At 42.3% G+C, this 19,820-nt stretch overlaps 1 protein-coding gene across 2 annotated transcripts in view; it reads right to left on the reverse strand.

Annotated features, from left to right (window-relative positions):
- CELF2 (CUGBP, Elav-like family member 2) overlaps positions 1–19,820 on the reverse strand; it is a 777,369-nt gene that overhangs the window by 351,197 nt on the left and 406,352 nt on the right. The window lies entirely within an intron of this gene.

Consider the following 19,820-nt stretch of genomic DNA (forward strand, 5'->3'; position numbering starts at 1 on the left):
GAAGTTACGGAAGTTTATAAGTTTTAATGAAAAAAAAGTTGCATTCTACATTTAAAGGTACATATTGTACATACCATATTCGCACCTATTCTCATCAACTATATCCAAACTGTTTCTGTAAGGAATACCTCAGAAATCACAAACCACAACTATTAAAAGGTTTATATCAGAATGTTTTGGCCATCTTCCAGGTAAATACAAATTAATTTAATATTTGCTTTAGTTTAGGGACTCATTAAAATTTGTTTCTAAAACAATTTGTTTTCATATTTGGTAACTGATTCATGTCAGAGAGGTAGTTAGTTGTGTTAGTCTGCAGTCAGGCAGAAGGTAGGGAGCTCGGCACCATAGAGATGAACTGCTTTAGAGGGGAATGAACTTTTGTAGGTAATAGCCTACTTTGCTAGATACTACTCATATTAGTAGCAGGGCCACTCATATTGTCTGAATGAAACTGGCTGTTGCCTATGAAAGCTCATGTCTCTACGACCTGGTTAGTTTCTAAGGTGCCACCCAACCCTACCTTCTTATTGATGTCACTGGAGATTGAGAAGATTGAAAGATTCCCTTCTCTTTCCTTCACCCTTTTTAACATTTAAGGGGAGGAAGGAACTTGCAAACAATGCCTTTCTACATCTTAAAAATTCTGAGTCAATACAGCTCATCTTCAGAAATCATGAGCTCCTGTTTTTTCTGTATCGAGTGCCCACAAGGCTGGTGAGGAAAATTTAGATGCAGTCTAGATTTGAATCTCACTTCCACCAATTTCACACTGGTACGACTCTTCTGCTTTTAAGAGCTGCATACTCTTAAGTAGACTCGGTTCCCCTTACCTGTATGGCAGCAACTATGGACCTCGCTGAATACAGTATAGTATATGACCATTTCTGATTTTTTTGCTGTAACTATGTCCAAGCCATTCCATACCACGGTAGCATGGCACAAACGCAGTATAACTGCTCCAACTTTAAACCTGCTTCATCCTGGACCAAAGTCACAGCCAACTTGTAGAGTACAGCAGGCAACTGTTGATGCTTCTGGACCATGGTGTATGAGCGAGAGGTCAGTAGGACCTTTGACGCATATGCCTAGGCAGGAGTATGGAGGAGTGGAGGCTGCCCAGACCTTCCATCCTGCTTTTAAACCATTGAGACAGCATCCAAAGGCCAGACCAAGTCTGGCTATGCAGTGCCTCAATGGCTGTAGTTATATGCATGTCCAGGAATCAGACTCGGGTCTCCTGCATGGCAGACAAGGATTCTAGCACTGAAATATGAAGGCAGGCATCACAACAGGTTCATGCAAGAATAATGGTTACAGCAGAAGAACTGCTGTACACTCCCAAGCAGCAGCTCCCTCTGCTCTTTTGAAGCATCTTCTGATATACACTCATCCATTTCACGATGCTAAACTTCATCTCAGAACAGCTGGCCTACACCACACTATATGCACTGCTTTAGGAGTGAGTAAATGACACCACGGATATGTACTGTACCCAAGACAGATGGGCATGTTTATATGGCTCTAATACGTATTGAGCACTTCCGTATCTGAGGCAGCTCTGAACAAGCTGACACTCTTCTGTGGGGACATGCCTTACCAGGGCACATATGAAAAAGCAGGTAGGGTCAGACTGTTCTACCTAGTAGCCATCTAACTGGGCATACAGGCCTAAATGCAAGTCTCACTCCCTGTTCAACCCCTGAAAAATCCATTAATGTGTCTAGTTTTGTAACATACCGTCCTCTCACCCTTAAAATGAGATCTTATTCAAAACAAGGATGAGGAGGACAAACCCAATTTTTGCATGAACTGTTGTTTGGAAACTTGAACGGGGTGGAATAGATTCACACCTAAATCCACTTACCTACCTAATGGATGGGGCAGAGTCTGGCTTTTGGCATTTCATGGGGTGGAGCTGCAGAGAGTATGCGAATCATTCAGCTACTGTCTGTACTTTACTGCAGCTAACAGGACACTCCGACAGGAATTGCTCTTGAACCAGTGGGTTCCCCATCTCCAGCTACGTGAAAGGAAATAATGTCCAGAAAAACCCCAAAGAACAAAACAAAGGATATGTCATTCCAGCCAGCTTCTGGTCAGATCTGTTCTCCTGACCGTTCAGGGTTTCGATCATCTCAATATAATGTTGAATCAGATTACATATTCTTTAAAATTCCTGCATCACCCGTATAGCCTTTTGAAATAACACAGTGAGGTGCTCTGGGATAAAAGTCTTTTGTATCAATTCGCTACTCTACAGTTTGGCTGCTTATGGCTCAAATCACCCATCCAAAGTTGGAAGAAAGGTAGAAAACTGAAATCCTCAGAAGGACTTGCATGGATTGCTCAACCCTACTGTAGTAAATGCCTAGGCAGATCAGCAATATGCCTTCCACTCATCTTGACAAGCAGAGTGCTTGAAAGTCCCCCCTCAGCTTCCTCCACCAGATACAAAGAGTTAAGTTACTGTAGCTCTGTTGACTGTACACACAGTAATCATTTTCAGCATTTTGTTTTATGACATTCTGCAAATGTTAACATGTCAACTTTAAATCAAAAATCCACATCTGCACTGGGTAATTTTCTTCGTATGTACATTTTATTGACCTTTAATTAAGCAGATTCTCAGAAGGTACCATTTTTAAATGTGCTGTTTAAATACACTTTCTACCTGCCCTCCTCACCCCACAAGTAATTTGAAGAAAGCCTAACTGCTTATCACAAAATCAATCACTTGTTATAACATTCAAAATGACCAGACATTTTCAAAGTATCCAAATTGGGTCTGTTCAGCATCCAACTCCCAGAATGGTAAACGTATAGCTTTTTGACCAAAAGCTATTCATTAATACCTTGTATCCTCTAGCCCCAAGACATTTGAGTCTTAATAGAATATGCTCTTCACTCTGCTTTATATGAAGAGCGTAATGCCTCTTCTGTCAATATATACAGCATTTACTAAGTTGCCACACTAAAGCATTTGTTAACTATAGGAAAGGAAGTGCATATCCAAAACCCACTGAATTCAATAGAAAGAGACCCACTGACTTCACTGTTTTTGGATCAAATCCTTATTATATGACAAACTGTCACAAATGGTTGTTTTTTTAAACAGCAGCTGGTTGAAAAATGTGTCAAAAAAACCCAAACCTGGGGATGGAAAATTGGTTCTTCAGTTAAGGTGTCTCTACTTTTCAACAAACTTTGACTTTTCATCAGAAACAAATGCCTGAAAATTAAACATTTTGGGGTCTTGACTCAATAGTAACAATTTTCAACCTGGAAATACAACCGTAAGGCTTCACTGGGAGTAATAGTGAGATGTGTCCTTCACAGACAGGGTCCTGCTGTCAGACAACCACCCTGGCAATGTGCTGTGGTAATTCAGCAAGAAATCAGGCTTTAATCTAAGACTAAAGCAGCCATCTTAGCCGCTAGATATTCTCACACACACATCCATTAATATTACCAGAAGTGTACTGAACAAGAAATAATCAAGTGACCTTCCTTTATGCTTATATTTCCTTTTGATGTAAAATCCAATATTTCCTAAACTTATATAAATCTGTCACTACAGATTAAACATCCATCAGCTAAAACCCAGGAAGACAGCACCCCGTCCCATTTGATTCCTTGCACCTTCCCATTTGATTCCTGAACCAACCACGATTCCCGAACCTTTGCAAAGTGACATTGTAAAATGAAGTTTTGATCAGTGAATAACTTCAAATTGTGCAAGATGAGAAGATCGGTGCAAATATCCCTTGAGAAGGAAAACCACTCTAAAAGTAAATATGCAACCATACTTCTGCATTTTCCTCTATCAAACCAGTGACATTTAGATTTCAACATACTGCTTACAAATACAGAAGGACATACTTTAAATAGTCTTGTTGCAAATTTGTAAACATATTTAAGCATCTATAATACTTCCCTTCATCCTCTCTTTTGGAACAGCTGCTGTCACTGTGACAGACCATCTGCAGCAAAGAAGGTAGGTTAGCTAGCTTCTCCAGAATCACACTGCTTAATGGATCGGTAAGGGATAGAGATTAAAGAGGGAGGCAAGCAATACAGTTTCATCTTCCCATATCCACACACAGTTCCTGCACCTGATTTTTATTGATGTACTTACTCTTCACAGGTTACAGAAAATACATTTTAGATAATAGCAGATTACCATGTTAAACATTTTTGACAACTGCAAAGCCCTGGCATATTCTTTTGAAAGATGCAATCTATACACTTTACATTAAAAAAAAAAAAACTATTTGAAAAGAAGAAAGAGGAGGCTAGAAAAGAAGGTTCGTGATGCAAAAAAAGCATTCTAGCTGGTTTTCGGTGGCGGATCTCAGAAAGTATAAGACATAAATAACGCCAGTGTGTTTCACCTATTTGAGAGTTTTCCTAAATATGGATCCAAAGTTTGAGTGATCCAGGAATTTGATTCGTATTACCTGAAGGCTTTGATGAGGAGATGATCACAGAACAGCTTAAAGAATAAAAGGGAAATTTAAAGAAGGAGAAGGAGAGCGCTGGGTGCCTGGACAGTGGGAGGGTGTGCTGAGTGTAGGAGGTGAGAGCAGGCGAGCAGGGAGTGGGAGAAGGGTACAGAGAGTCATTCCGAGGGAGGAGAGTGAGGAACATAAGGAGTAACACAGTGTGTGGGACGAGATGAGAACAGACATGTAGGGTTTTAAAAAACTTTAAAACAATTATAGGTTTTACCATGGGAGGTTCTTTCTGAATAGTTCAGAGCACTTATTTTCCTGTTACGTGCCTTGAATTGATGTATTCTCCCAAAGAGCAGTACTCCATCTTTTCAATTAACATTGTTTAAATGCTCTGGGAGCATTCACTTTATTTTATTTTTAAATGCTTTAGATTGATTCTAGATATGATTTTCATCCTTTAGCTGGAATCTTAAATAGTTTATGTATCTAAATTATACTTGTAGCCTCACATGTGTGCCAAAACAGCTTTTAGATGTGGACCCCTCCTGCTATTACTGCATCTTGGTATACTGAATAGCTGTGGAATTTATTCTGTCCCACAAAGGTAATTGAAATAGTTGCCAACTGAGTCAGGAGAAGGGAAGCAGTTAGATATTACCACAATCACATGATAGCAGTACAGTATCCTTCCAGAATGTGGTTAAGTCTCAGATTGATATGTCATATGGTGTCAGTTTAATTCATGTACGTAGTTCAACCATAACATGGGAAGACCCATGAGTCTACGCTAATACATTTTCTTTTAAGATTTAATATTGTTTTCTGTTAAAAAGAAGAAAATGTTAATATGCTCCCTGGGAATAGAGCACAATATGTCAATATCTTTCTATAGTACATCTGCATGCTTCCCTCAGGGATTTTTCATTATAAAATCATATCCCAGTTATCAAGTTTCAGTATCACCAAATGTGTACTGAATATCTGATAAACAGGGGAACATTTTATCACAAAAAAATAGTAAGGAAGATGTGGTGCTCTGGGGGAGAATTTTTTTGGGGAGAAAAAAGGGCTAAACTTGAAAGTCTTCTTGGCTAGGGACAGACAGTCAAAAACCCTGAGCCTGAATTGATTCAATCTTTGCAGGTTAGTCTAATCTGGCTAGGCTAAACTGGTTTGTAAGCACACAGATTTCCCCTCTGGACTGAAAAAAATGCAGGCAGATGTCTGCTGTAGCTCAGGCTAGAAGCCAGGGAGGAGGGGAGGCGTGTGCTAGAGCAGCCCTCCCTTCGGTTCCACATGCTGAGCTGAGGTGGGGGGGCATGACCAGGCCCTGGCAGGATGCTTTGATTAGGGAGGGGTCCCCCACACACACCCAACCAGTGAGGGAGCTAGCAGGGAGTCGATAACAGAGCATTGAGTTATACAGCAGGGAGTTGTAAGCATTTATCAGCCCATCGACAAAATAAAAACCTCTCTCATTAGTTCAAGCTCTTCTTAAACAACTATTTTCCAAGGAAGGAACAGAGGGACATTACCAGCTATCTGTTGATAAGCCCTAAGGCAACACTGTCCTGTCTGCCTTTGCCCTGTCTCCCCCAGCATGGACCATAGCCAGCATGTGGTATGTTAGCTAATGCTGAGAGGTGTCCATGTGAGGCAGAAAGGAGGGGTGGAATCCCTGTTTGAGCAGGGAGACCTGGGGAGGGGGGCAGGAGCAAGCCAGGCGGATACCGCTGTACCTGCCGTCTCTGCCAGAGCAACAGCCAGGAAGCAGAGGGGAGAAGCCAGCCCTGCTGGGCTGAAGCAGAGAGCAGAGCCCTTCCCAGGGCTGTAAAGCATCTCGGATGCTGGTTTAACTTAATCCAGGAAGGGGTCTGGAGCAGACATTGCATAAACTGGTTTGACCCAAATCAGTTAAGTGTAATACTGCATTCAACCAGGTTCATCTCAAACTGGTTTCAGCCATTTTCCAGCTGTTTTATGTGCACTTAGTATATGTTCTGTTAAACCAGTTTCTTACCACTTAAACTGGTTTATGTGTAATGTTCGTCCCTATTCCTTGTGATAACTATATGGAAAAATCACCTCTGATAGCCTGCATTTTTATGGGGCTATCTTGAAGTAGTGTCTACATATAGTGATTCAACTTTCAAACCCAGGCACTGTTGCATGGGTCTTGGAGATGACTTTAACCCATAGTGACTGAATGTGTAACAAGTAGGCAGTATCACTCACATTTGAAAAGCAAACCCACCATAGTATTAACCAATATTAGAAAATGAGAGTCTTGTACCCAAATGTGCACAGTTGAGTAACTCAGCAGTGTAGAATTTGAAGCCAAGTTCAGTAACGTTTCAACAGCTAATTTGGTAAGCAGACCCTAACTCATCATCTCTCTATTATCCAACATATCTTACCACCTCATCGGGAGAGAGGACATTTATGGAATGTTTGTTGTGTTTGTTAAGAGTTTACTTTGGCTGCATCTCACTTTCTTTCCATATGATTTTACAAACCCCGAAAAGTGAGCAAGTGCCTGGCTACAAGGGAAGAAATAGAACAATAATAATCCCCATGGAAGTCTACAAGTTAGAGATCTTGGCACTAAGAAGTAGCAACCGCCCACCATGTATCTTTGGGTTCTGTTTGAGAAAAATAGTTGATGATATCATAATGCTGCACCATCCCCTATGGTTAGGTAACAAAAGTCTATGCAGTGTAAGCTCCTTGAAGCAAGGACAGTTTTCTATGTATTTTACAATGCCAAATGAATGCATGCTGCAGACAATAACAGTATCCCTACAAATGCCAAACACAGAGTGCTAGTGCACCAATGCACTCTAAAATGCACTTGTAGTACTATCATTAAAGCAGAGGAAGGGAACACCTTCTTTGAAAGCTTTTAAAACGGTTTGTCAGGATGAAGTCCAACAGAGAAGCAGAGGATAATAAATATTTCCTTGTCTTTGAAAAAAAAAAGTCATTTTTGTGCTTTTAACAGAAAGCAAAAATCTGACATACTGAAGAGCTCTCCATTCAAATATGTATTCTGAATTTCCCCATGTTTTCTTGCATCTCTTCCCCCTCCCTCTCCTGCGCCAAACAAGACATGCAACTTATTTTAGGAAGGGAGAATGAAGGTTAAAAAAAAAAAAAAAAAAGATTTTTCCAGTCATGGCCAAATGCTTAAGGCACACACCCTAATTTTGGACAGCTGATTTTTTTTTTCCTGGAGGAAAGATGTGTGTGGTACATGAATAAATATGGTGTTTTTCAGCATGGACTTTCTACATTTTTGGAGAATGTTGGTGGACTGATTATTGCCGCCAAAGCTTATCAGTGACCTCACATGATGAAATAAAATAGATAACATGCACTGGATGTTAACTCAGAAACAGTCCAGGACAGCAGCAGTAAGAATCAGTGGTTCATTTCTAGAAATGGTTAGATAAATAGACATTCTTAAAAGGTCCAGCTATCAAGGTACCATTTCTCAACATGAAAAACCAGACCCAAACCTGCAGTTCAGATCCAGGTCTGTATTTGCTAACACTGAGATTCTGATCCTGGTTTAGATCCAAAGCTGCAGAAGCGAGGAGAGTTGCAAAATGTAATACTGCACCTCCATTTCAAACTGTGTACTGTGCACACCCCAATGCACTTTTTTTTTTTAATCATCATTTTACAATTGCTCTGATTCAGGTTCCAGATAGCAACAGAGTCAGAACTGCAAAGAGAAGAGGGGAAGACAAAAATTGGAACGACCAAGGAAAAGATGGTGTCCCACGAGATTTCCAGCAAGCTTATGTGGTTGAATTCACAACGCGAAAAGTAGGAGAAAGGGGTATTACTACTATTGCTAAATAAAAGATGGTCAAAGATGTGACTTCCTTTGAGGCCTGTTTACACAAAATGGCCTAAAAGTCCACCAGCACTGTTGACTGCAATTAAGGTTCTCTTCTCTCTCTCTATAAAAATCAGGGTTTGAATTATGGGGGAGCTTGGGGGGGGGGGGCATTGTCTGAGACCCCCCATAAGAGATGAGAGCCACTTTGTAAGATTTGAAAATCATAAATTTGAAGCATCAAATCATAGAATCAATGGACCGGAAGGAATTTGCAAGATCAAATCTGGTCCCCTGCTATGGGCAGGAAGTTATTGGAAGACTTGAGGGGGTGGGTTCCAATTTTATTAGGGCATCATGATGGGCAGCCCAATTTTTTTTTTTGGTAGACCTCCACCACGAGTCAAAGCGTAATTCGAACCCTGCTTTCACTGTGCCTTACTCCATTACATATGGAGTTCAACAGGATGATTCCCGATTCCATAACTTGCAACCTCACCAGAACTATGTGCAGCAGGCCCGGCTGGGCAATGGTAGAGGCATGTTGCACCAGCTTGGGAACGTCCCTGGACAGCGGTAGAGTGGCAGCCTTTGCAGGATACTGCTGGCATCATTTGCTTCGACACAGAAACCGTAGATGAGACTCTTCATGTGGCTTAACTGTGCATCATATTGTCAGGTTTTTTACCCTGCAAATTACCCTCGGTTTAGATATCATGACATAGCGCTTCCTTTGACACGGCTGACGTGTTTTCACTTTGTAACAAAGGCTGGCCCCATGGGTGGCTGTGTTGCCCCCAGTGGCTACTCAGCCTCTGTTTCTTCTCAGCCACTCCCTGGACCCTGGGGTCTCTAGCCCCTTCTCTGCCCTGCTCATGGGCTCTGGCCTTACTCCCAGGCTTCTGGCTTTGCTTCGGGGCCAACTGTCCCCCTTAACCACCAATCGCTGGGACTTCCACCTCCCCATAGTCCCACCCTAAACCAACAGCTTTACCCCCTCCATAAGTCTGTATTACTCACAGGCACTGTGTGCGCCCCTCAATGGTCTGGAGCTCTTCTTACATCAGCCTCCAGGGCCAGTATGCCTGCCCAGCTCAAGACCTGGGTTTATATACACTCCAAGCCCAGCCCCTTTCTGGTCAGGTGTCTTCCCTGATTGCAGACTGAGGCCTCCCTGCAGCCTTTTTCCTCTTAAAGTAACAGGAGCATTAAGCTCTCTGTTACAAGCTGAACTTTAAACCCCTTCAATTGCTTGAATATGAGCTCTACGCACAGAAGAGCAAGACAGCAGGAAAAAGCAGACATGCTATCACTGACGATTCAGTAGATTGATGAAGCTACTGGATTTATGCTGCTTTAACAGTTTAGACTGGTTTATTTCTTTACAAGACACAGCCTCAGCCACAGCGTGGTTCATTCTCTTGAAATGAGCATGGTTTTGACTCTTCCAGGTGTGGCCCTGGGGCCAACCAACAAGGCTGACAAAAGTTAAAACGAGATTTAAAGGGAATTTCTCAAAATTTATAAATGGTTTTGTTCTGGTTAGGAGTGAGCACTGTTCCTTGTTTTGCTGGAATCTGTCCTCTGATATCTAACCGTGAGTCTTTACAAATGAGCCTTCTCCCTGAACATCATTCTGGCAAAAGGATTTCATTTTGCTAACATTTGCTCTGCAGACCTCCTTAGACCAAGGCACCAGGATTGCTGATAGAGAAGAATATCCAGAGTTACAACAATAAGGTTTATGAAACACCTTGAAGGATTGGAAGAGGCATAAAATGTCATGCTGCAGGATATAAATCACCTAATTAAACACTGGTGGAGAGGGTGGGGAGAGACAACCTGGGGACAAAACAGAAATCTTTCCTTGTGGACCACTTATTCTATAACTGCCTCCAAAATGTTTTTTGCACTCTCTTCTGAGATACTTGGTACCGGATCATGGAGAACACAGACTGCCGCAGCTCTTTTCCACCTGCAGCCTGTCATATATTTCATACTGTGGGACATCTGTTACCAGCACCAGGCAAACTTGACTATGTGCCATAATTAATAAAATGTCATTTATTTAAGACCAAAATTAGAACATGTAGATCATTGTAGACAACCAGATTCGATTGCCAGAATTTTAAGGTCTCACTGAGCCCTGATTTTTCACAATATCAAGGATGGCTGTTCTGTTTCCAGTATCGTGTGACATGCTCACAATGTGAAGCTAGTCCCCATTTATGTTACATTACCTGACAGAAGCACAGAGAGAAGTCAATCACTGCCAGCATATAATGGAACCTAGCAATGACATGCAAGAGAGGCAATTTCTCTCATTGACTTCCTCAGGCTGCTTAGGCTGAGAGCAGAACCATCATCTATATGTTTTAATGAGTCCCCAACACACCCCTTTCCTCTCCCTTTAAATATTTGTCCCCTATTAGTTCTCATATCAGCCTTTGCAAACTATTTCAGAGAAAAGTGTCTGAATTCTCTCCTGCTCATGGCATTTCTGTAAGATTCAAATTCCAGCAAGAGAACGGATTCAAGAGAGCAGTTGCTATAGAAAAATGACTGATCTTCACTATCTTTATATTCCATCAGGCTTAGTTGGCATTGTGTTTTTTGTGGAAACAGATACATAACTTGATGTTTTGACCCAATTATTATCATTACAATGTCTTCTTTCACTTCTTGATGTACACCATTATTCCCACTCTTCTTTCATAAGGTACCTTTGCGATCACCATAGGATTGTTTTCATGGATGAAGAACACATGCAATGCCTTACTTAAATCAGAGCTCTGCCATGCCTTGAGATGAAGCCAAATTAAAGTTCTGATCCTAAAGATGTCAATTAGAAATTTCACCTACTGACCATTCACTGATTGCACCTGCACTTTGGAAACATGGAGCATTTTGCAACACAGAGCTTTAGAGATGAACCCAGAAAAACCTAAAACTCAAAAAGGCATTCAGAATATTGGTTGTATTATGAGAGCTAAACAAGGCACTTCTATAATCGATTTTGTTCATCTGCAAACTGCCAGTAGGATTACAATTGCATATGAATCGCCTATGATTGTGAACTAAATATATGTTTTCCTTCCACCTCCAAAATGTAGTGATATCTGCAAAGTTCTGGTTGCACCAAGTTGATACCAATCCTAGAGGTGGCTGTTTCAGTGATATACGCCCGTTCACCATTCTGGTACCCTTTGGGATGCAGGATGCAATAGCAGTCCTATTAGAGAAAATGTCTTAGTCCTAGTTAGCATTGTAGCTTATTTTTCAGTTTTCACAGTATGTTAGTACCCTCAAAATAATAAGTTAACCAGCTTTATTTCTACTAGTGGTAAAGACTATTCCTAACAGTTTTAGACATGTGGGTGTGTATTATTTGTTAAACTTAAATAAAAGAAAACTGTGTTTTACTACATATAATCATATTTCTAAGGATCAGAACTCCCTTTCTGATTTTTTTTTTTAGATCTACTCTCTCAAAATTAACATTCAAAACCCAAGCAAGTCAACAGGTGGCATTTTGCAAAAGTAATTATTTTCTATTATTACATTCTGAATATTCAGTGTTAAATGCAACCACCTTTTTTCTCCAGCGCTTCGTCAAATTCAATTGTTATATCCAAGACACCTCTGTTTATTGCAGCAGGGGCAAAAATGAAGAGAAACAATGCAATTTCTGTAATATTTTACTTTATTTATTCTAGATGAAAATGAAAAGGCCCTTTTTACAGCTGCACTGCCTATAATGTCAGTTCCGAGTAATCAGCTAAAAAAAGCCAGTCACTTCAAAGGTTCAAAATAAAAAATAATAAAAAAAATTCAATTCATGCTGTCACAGTCTATCTACAGTCATATTGTCCACAGCCATTGATACAGAATGAGAACATCTGGGGATTCAATTACTCGTGACATGAATAATAATATTCCATTTTTGTTAAATAAAACTTTCTAGTAGAGAAAACTTCTGTTTACTCCCCATCATAAAATCCTGAAATGAAACCCATTACTGATAGATAGAATAGGACAAAATCACTGCCAGGGTAAGCAGGCAGATCTCTGCTGCTGTCAGGGGACTGGCACCTGCTTTTCAGAGCAGCACATTTCATTGACCAAGCCTTTTAAACATGGACACTGAAATTGGGGTTCTTGATCCCACCTAGCAAGAGATTTTCTTCCCACCAGTTCTCTCTCACTAGGCTTGAAAATCAAAGTGCTCACCCGGGATGCTAAATATAGAACTGTAGTCAGCCATTAAAAAACCTCAGGCAGTGCTTTTAAAATGATATTATCCAATCAAATTTGGCCCCAGATTTACTTAGATGCATGTATTGCTTTTACTGTTCTAATTAGGTGAAGTTGTCCCTCGAATCGCAGATGATCCTAATGAATAAAAAGCACTTTTTCACCTGCTTAATCATACTGACTTGAGTGTTCACACCGATGTCAATGAGACGGTTCACCTAAGCATGCTGGTTTTTATGGCACAGTGAGCCAAATGTTCAGACTGCATTTTATTTCTTTTTCTCTCCCTCTCTCTGAATATCATTAACATAAGGCCACGAGGAGGTCTTTATTAGCATTACAGGTAAAACCGTATGCCTCAAGTTTCTCTCATCTCTCTCAGGTCTCCTTCCCATGAAGATTAAAATACAGAAACAACTGCGACTTATTGCTACTCAAGAGAGCCTTGCTAATCTGCTATGAAATAAATATCTTCTGCAGAAAGCTACCGTAACTTTTTCCAAAGTCCAGATGAAAGATTCCAAAGTTTGGATAAAAAATATATTCCATTACTGCCCAGCTAATCTAATGCAAAGTTTTCATTTTGTTGTTCTGGAAGTGCTGTGCATGAGAATGTTGCGAATCTTGTGAAACTACTGGGAACAGACTATGCAGAAACTGGGCCATTGCCAAAACTTTTGTAAATCAGGATAGCACCATTACAGTCAATGGAGTTATACTACCAGCAGAAAATTGGACCCCTCACATATGTAAAGTCACATGACATACCTGATGGATTTGCATTTGTTTTGCTCCCTTACTGATTTAGAGACCTAATTCTGGTTGCCTTTATTCACATGAGTACCCACTTTGATTCCTAGAGAATGTCTCAATTTGGCCCTCGGACTAAACTGAAGTATTAAAGTTTTGCTTGAAAATCATGTCCCTGGTTTCTCTGTTGATTATGGGACTAGACACATCATTTTGTAAGAAGTTTAAGGCTTACATATTCTAGTAAAAATGCTTTTAATATAACATAGATGAAATATGAACTGTTAACCTTGAACACGAGCAAGAAGCATTACTTCTTTTTTTTTTCCAAACTTCTTAAATATTTTATATAGAATTGTGAGAGACTTGTACATAATTCATAGCAGGATCTTAGGAAATTAAAATAATTGTTACAGTGCTTTTCTAATTATTACATTTATAAATAAAAGTGATGTGTTTACACTGAAAAGAATGAATCTATTGCTGAAGAAATGGGCTAGAGATTGAAGCCTTATCACCTACTACAGAAGCGGAAGTGAAAGATCCTCTATACTGTTCCATCAACATGTCTCTATCCATATGCCTCATCCAAGAGACATGTACAAACAACCTGCTGTGACACCCTGCAATTATTTCAAAATAGGTTTTTAAAGAACCATCTAAAATACTGGTATTTAAAGTTTTGACCCTGCAGGTCAGCCGAGTGGTGCGGGATTGGTCCGTGGGCCAGACTGAGGCCTGAAAGGCAGGATTGGGCCCCACACACTGGGATTGGGCCCTAGCACTCGGTGCCAACCCTGCCTAGCCCCATGTGCTGAGATCAGGCTCTGGGGCCTGGAACTGCTCCCTCCTGACTCCATGCACCTGGATGGTGCCACGAGGCCCCAGTGGCAAACTTCTAGACCCATGGAACCAGCAAGCAAACAGACATTCACTTTTGACTCAGGAAATACAAACACATGCCTTCAGGGGCTCAAGTGAGAAGCTTGGGGTGCTACAGCACACCTCTCAGCCTGCCAGCTGCAAGGCTTTTCCCCCATCCCTGCTCCAGTGGAGGGGGCATGGCCAAGCCCCAGCTCAGAGCTAGTTGGAGGGTCTTTCTGGGCAAGAGTGGAGAGGAGGAAGTGACTGCCGGGCTGAGGGGGCAAGGGGAGGGGTGGGTGGTGATGAGGAGAAAGGTAGTGGCACTGAATTCATAAAAGCTTGAACAAGAATAGTCCTTTCTCTGAAGCAAGCATGTATTGAACAGAAGGGAACAACCCTGTGGAATCCTGCTGGCTGTGATCATGGACTACAATTCCCAGAGGCACCTGGAAGCAGGAAGAGGAAGTAATGAGCAACCCTGCAGAGTCCTGCTCCTGTGGGTCTGGACTTTAAATCCCAGAGACCTCAGGGGCACCAGGAAGAAGTAAACACATAGCTTATGTTGGGGGACTATGATTTAACTTGAACCAGGAAGGAGTCTGGGATAGAAGTTTCATAAACAGGTTTGACCCTAATCAATTAAGTCTCATAGATTTCATAGTCATTAGGGATGGAAGGGACCTTGTGAGATCATCAGGTCCAGCCCCCTGCCCAAGGGCAGGAAGTCAGCTGCGGTCAAAGGATCCCAGCAAGATAAGCATCCAAATGTGTCTTAAAACTGTTCAGAGTAGGTGCTTGCACCACCTCTGGGGGGAGTCTATTCCAAGCCTTGGGGGCTCGGACAGTAAAGAAGTTTTTCCTTATGTCCAGCCTGAAATGGTCTTGGAGGAGTTTGTGACCATTGGACCATGTCATCCCTTGGCATGCTCTGGTGAACAGGCATTCTCCCAGATCTTGATGCACACCCCTTATGTACTTACAGGTTGCCACCAAGTCACCCCTGAGCCTATGCTTATTTTAAACCAGGCTTATCCTAAATCAGTTTCAGCCATTTTGAGACTGGTTTATGTGTACTGAGTTTCTGTTCTGCTGCAGGCTTAAACCAGTTTCTGAAGACTTAAACCAGTTTGTGTGTCTCCCTACCCTAGGGTTCTAATTTAGAAAAAACACTTAAGCACATGCCTAACTTTAATTGCATGAGTAATTCCATTGACCCATTAGAGGAGGGACTGGCCCTTCAAGTCCTAATGTCATTTCCCATGCTGTCCCCTATGCACTGAAAGACTTCCTAAATCATAGCGTACAAGGCTCTGGCCCTCTTTCATCCCCTTAAGCAAAAAAAGGAAGGTCCATCTACGTGTAATGGTCCCTGGGTGTGCCAGTGTGGACCACAGTACTAGTGTGCTGTGGCTAACTTTACATCCATCTGCTTTTGATTGCCCAGACTAAATGAACAGGTGCCCTTGCCCTTCAAAGCTGCGTCAACTTGAGGCAGCCTTTGGGATGAATCCAGAGCAGGACTTGAACACATGCTTCCAGAGCTGCCACAGTGAAACACCTTAACCACAGCTAATGTGCCTTGCTATGCTCCTTCGAATCCTTCCCAAAAGGTTCACTTTTCACACACAGCCAAGAAATCCCAAGCCAGTCAAGCATTATCCTCTGAACAATGTAAATTTAACTTCAGCTAATAAAAAGCAGTGGCACCCTTAAGCAGTACAGATAATAAACCTAAGTAACTGCTCAATCTTTTCATTATATTCCTCACACATCTTCTCTTACTTCTTGTTTTGCTGGTTAGCATTCATACTGATTGTGTCTGGACCAAAATTAAATTATAGCAAATCATCCTTTTCCCAAGACCTCTTTTATTTGTTATATAAAGTACTGAAGACTGTTTAGGCACTGTAAAAATAAAAATAATCATAATTTTAGAATTTGCTTTGGAAGCTGCAATTAGATATTCTGATGTTATCTGTCCTTCTTACCCCCCTGTTTCTGCCACAGAGTACCATCATTATTATTATCTGTTTTGAGTGTTATGTTTTTATAAGACAAGTTAAGAAAGTATTTGGAAGTTTAGTCAATAAAAAAGTGAATAAATATACCTCAAACTCCCCAGCTGTAAAATGTGGATAAAAAATTATTAAAGTTAATGAACAGCACCAACAATCATGGTAAAAATGTGTGTCATTTCAAACAAACACCAGGCCATTTCATAGAACAATTATCTCTCACTATTATGTACGGAGTTTACTTATCAGGACTTTAAAAAAACAGAAGATAATACTTTCAGAGGCTCCTAAGTGCCTTCAGAAGTTAAGTGCCAGATTTTTAAAGGCAGTCAAGTGGAAACAGGCATAGAATCATAGAAAATTAGGGTTGGAAGGGACCTCAGGAGGTCACATCTGGTCCAACCCCCGGCTCAAAGCAAGACCAGCCCCAACCAGATCATCCCAGCCAAAACTTGTCTAGCCGGGTCTTAAAAACTTCCAAGGATGGAGCTTCCACCACCTGCCTGGGTAACTGTCCCAGTATTTACTACCCTCTTAATGAGAAAATTCTTCCCAACATCTAACCTAAACTTCCCTTGCTGCAACTTGAGCCCATTGCTCCTTGTTCTGTCGTCTGCAACCAATGAGAACAGTCCAGCTCCATCCTCTTTTAAAACCCCCTCCAGGCAGTTGAAGGCTGCCCCTTCAGTCTCCACTTCTCTAGGCTAAATAAGTCCAGTTCCCCCAGCCTCTCCTCTTAAGTCATGTCCCCTAGCCCCTGAACCATTTTTGTTGCCCTCTGTTGGACTCTCTCCAATTTGTCCACATCTGTAGCAGGGAGCTCAAAACTGAACACAGTAGTCCAGGGCTAGGGGCAAACACATTACACATAAAATGGTTTAAGTGATCAGAAACTGGTTTAAACTTGTAACAGAACAGAAGTTCAGTGCACATAAACCAGTTTCAAAATGGCTGAAACTGGTTTAAGATAAACCTGGTTGAATGTAGTATCAGACTTAACTGATTTCCATCAAACCCGAACATCTGTCCTAGACCCCTGTCTGGTTTAAGCGAAACCAGAGTCCCCCAGAGTCCCAGACGCTTTGCAGCCCTGGGCTGTGCTGTCTCCTCCAGAGAAGAGGGGTGGTCCCACGCTTTTCTGCTCCATAACTGGAGCTCCAGCAGAGACTGCAAGTACAGCAGTCCCCACTCCCCCACCCTCACTGCTTGCTGTTTGAGCAGGAATCCTCTCCCCTCCCTCCCATCTCCCAGAGCATGGACCCCAGCCCCATGGACCCTAGGCATGTGGTATGGTAGCTAATGCTGAGAGGTGTCTGTGTATGTGTGTGTCTCCAATTTCACTGGGACAGGCAGGCAGAACAGTGTCCATTTAGGGCTTTTTGGAGCTAGTCAACAGGTCAGCTAGTAATGTTCATCCATTCCTCCCATGGAAAAAGCTGTTTAAGAGGAGCTTGAACTAATGAAAGAGGCTTTTGTTTTTTTTGGTGGGCTGATGAACATTGTGGTATCAGCATCCTCACCTGCCAGGTTTGCAGACAGTATGAAGAAGCAGGGAAAGGGAGACTGAAAAGCTCAACATCATCAACAGATGTATGCAATGCACACCTTCCCTTGCCCTCAGAATGCTTGCTGGGGAATGGGATCTGGCACTAATCCCGCCCCCTGAGCAGCAAGTGAGGAAAAGCCTGGGACTGTGTAGGTCAGAGTGTGGATTTAAACCCCTCCCTAATCAGAGCATCCTGCTGGGACCTGGCTATGCCCCACATCAGCTCAGCACTGGAAGGGAAGGAAGGGCTGCTCTAGCTCCCCCTGGCTTCTAGCCTAAGTCACTGCAAGTATGTCCCTGCATTATTTCAGTCCAGAAGTAATATCTGTGCAGTTGCAAACTGGTTCAACCTAGGCAGGTTAGACTAACTTGCAAAGATTGAATAAATTCAGGCTCAGGCTTTTTGAATATCTGTGCCTAGCCCAGATGTGGCCTCACCAGTGCTGAATAGAGGGGAATAATCACTTCCCTGGACCTGCTGGCAATGCACCTACTAATACAACACAGTATGCATTAGCCTAATGTTCACTGTGACCCCCAGGTTCTTTTCTGCAGAGCTGCTGTCCAGCCAGTCATCCCCCAGTCTGTACTGGTGCATGGGATTCTTCTGCTCTAAGTGCAAGACTTTGTACATGCCCTTATTGAACTTTATGAGATTCCTTTTGGCCCAATCCTCCAATTTGTCCAGTTCACTCTGAATCCTAGCCCTACCCTAGAGCATATCTATTCCCCACTACTTGGTAAACTTGCTGAGGGTGTACTCCATGTCATCTTCCAGGTCGTTGATGAAGACAGGGAACAAAACTTGGCCTAGGACCAACCCCTGGGGCACTCTACTTGATACCAACTGCTAACTAGACATTGAGCCATTGATTATTACGCTCTGAGCCTGATGCTCCATCCAGTTTTCTATATATCTTACAGTTTATTCAAGCACTTAGGCATTTTTAAAAATCTTAGCAGGAGTATGTCTTGATCTCTACCTAAGTCACATAAGACCCTTTGACATATTTACCTAGAATGAATATTCCAGCACTTATTCTGGATAATTAACCATTTCTAGACTCCTTATTCTTATCTGCAAATGAGGTTATCTTCATTTTTTTTAAAAACCACACCCCTGCACAAAGCAATTAAATCATGATCAAGGCTGGCTTAAATCTCTGAAGAACTAATAGTTTTCCTCATCTGAACAGCCATAACAAAAATTCAGGAGCTACTATGAAATTCAGCCAGGGTTGCTTGGACAAAGGTCATCTCTGGCCCCAAGGCATGCTGTGCCAGGGTCACCACTCCCCTGGAACTTCTCAACAGATACAAACTCCTTGCACCATCATCAGAACCAGTAGAGCCAGCAAAGCCTCTGGCTCCAGCACTTGAAGAAGGCAGGCAATCAGCAACCACCCCTAAGAAGAAACACAGCGTGGTGGTTGTGGGAGACTCCCTCTTGAGGGGGACACAGGGAGCTATCTGCTGCCCTGACCCCTTAGCCTGTGAGGTCTGTTGCCTCCCAGGGGCCCATATCCAGGTTGTGGCTGAGAGGATCCCCAAACTTATCTGACCCTCTGACCACTATTCCATGCTCCTCATCCATGTGGGCACAAATTACATGGCTTGGAGCCATCCTGGCTGGGTCATGAGAGACTACAGGGCTCTGTGGGCTGGGCTCAGAGGGTTGGAGGGGCAGGTTGTTTTCTCCTCCATCCTCCTGGTTATGGGTTACAGGCACAGGAAGGAGAGATGCATTGAAGAAGTGAACAGATGAATGTGGCACTGGTGCCTCTGTGAAGGCTTCAGCTTCTTTGATCACAGCCAGCACCTCAGAGAGAAAGGCAATGGTTTGTTGGGAAAGGACGGCCTCTACTTCACTCTGATAGAAAGGAAGCTTTTTGCAGTCAGAATGGCTGACCTGGCTAACAGGGCTTTAAACTAAGACCACGGGGAGATGGGTGGATTATCATCAGTGCAAGCCCTGGAACTGATAACCTCAGAATCAGCAGTCAGATAACACAAGGGAACTTGCTCCAATGCCAGCCCAAGGATGGGACTCTTTTAAAGGGCACAGGGAAGCCCAGGGCTTCTGATGGCAA

This window comes from Crocodylus porosus, unplaced genomic scaffold (assembly GCF_001723895.1).
Source record: "Crocodylus porosus isolate Cpor-Errol unplaced genomic scaffold, CroPor_comp1, whole genome shotgun sequence".
Classification (NCBI taxonomy): domain Eukaryota; kingdom Metazoa; phylum Chordata; order Crocodylia; family Crocodylidae; genus Crocodylus; species Crocodylus porosus.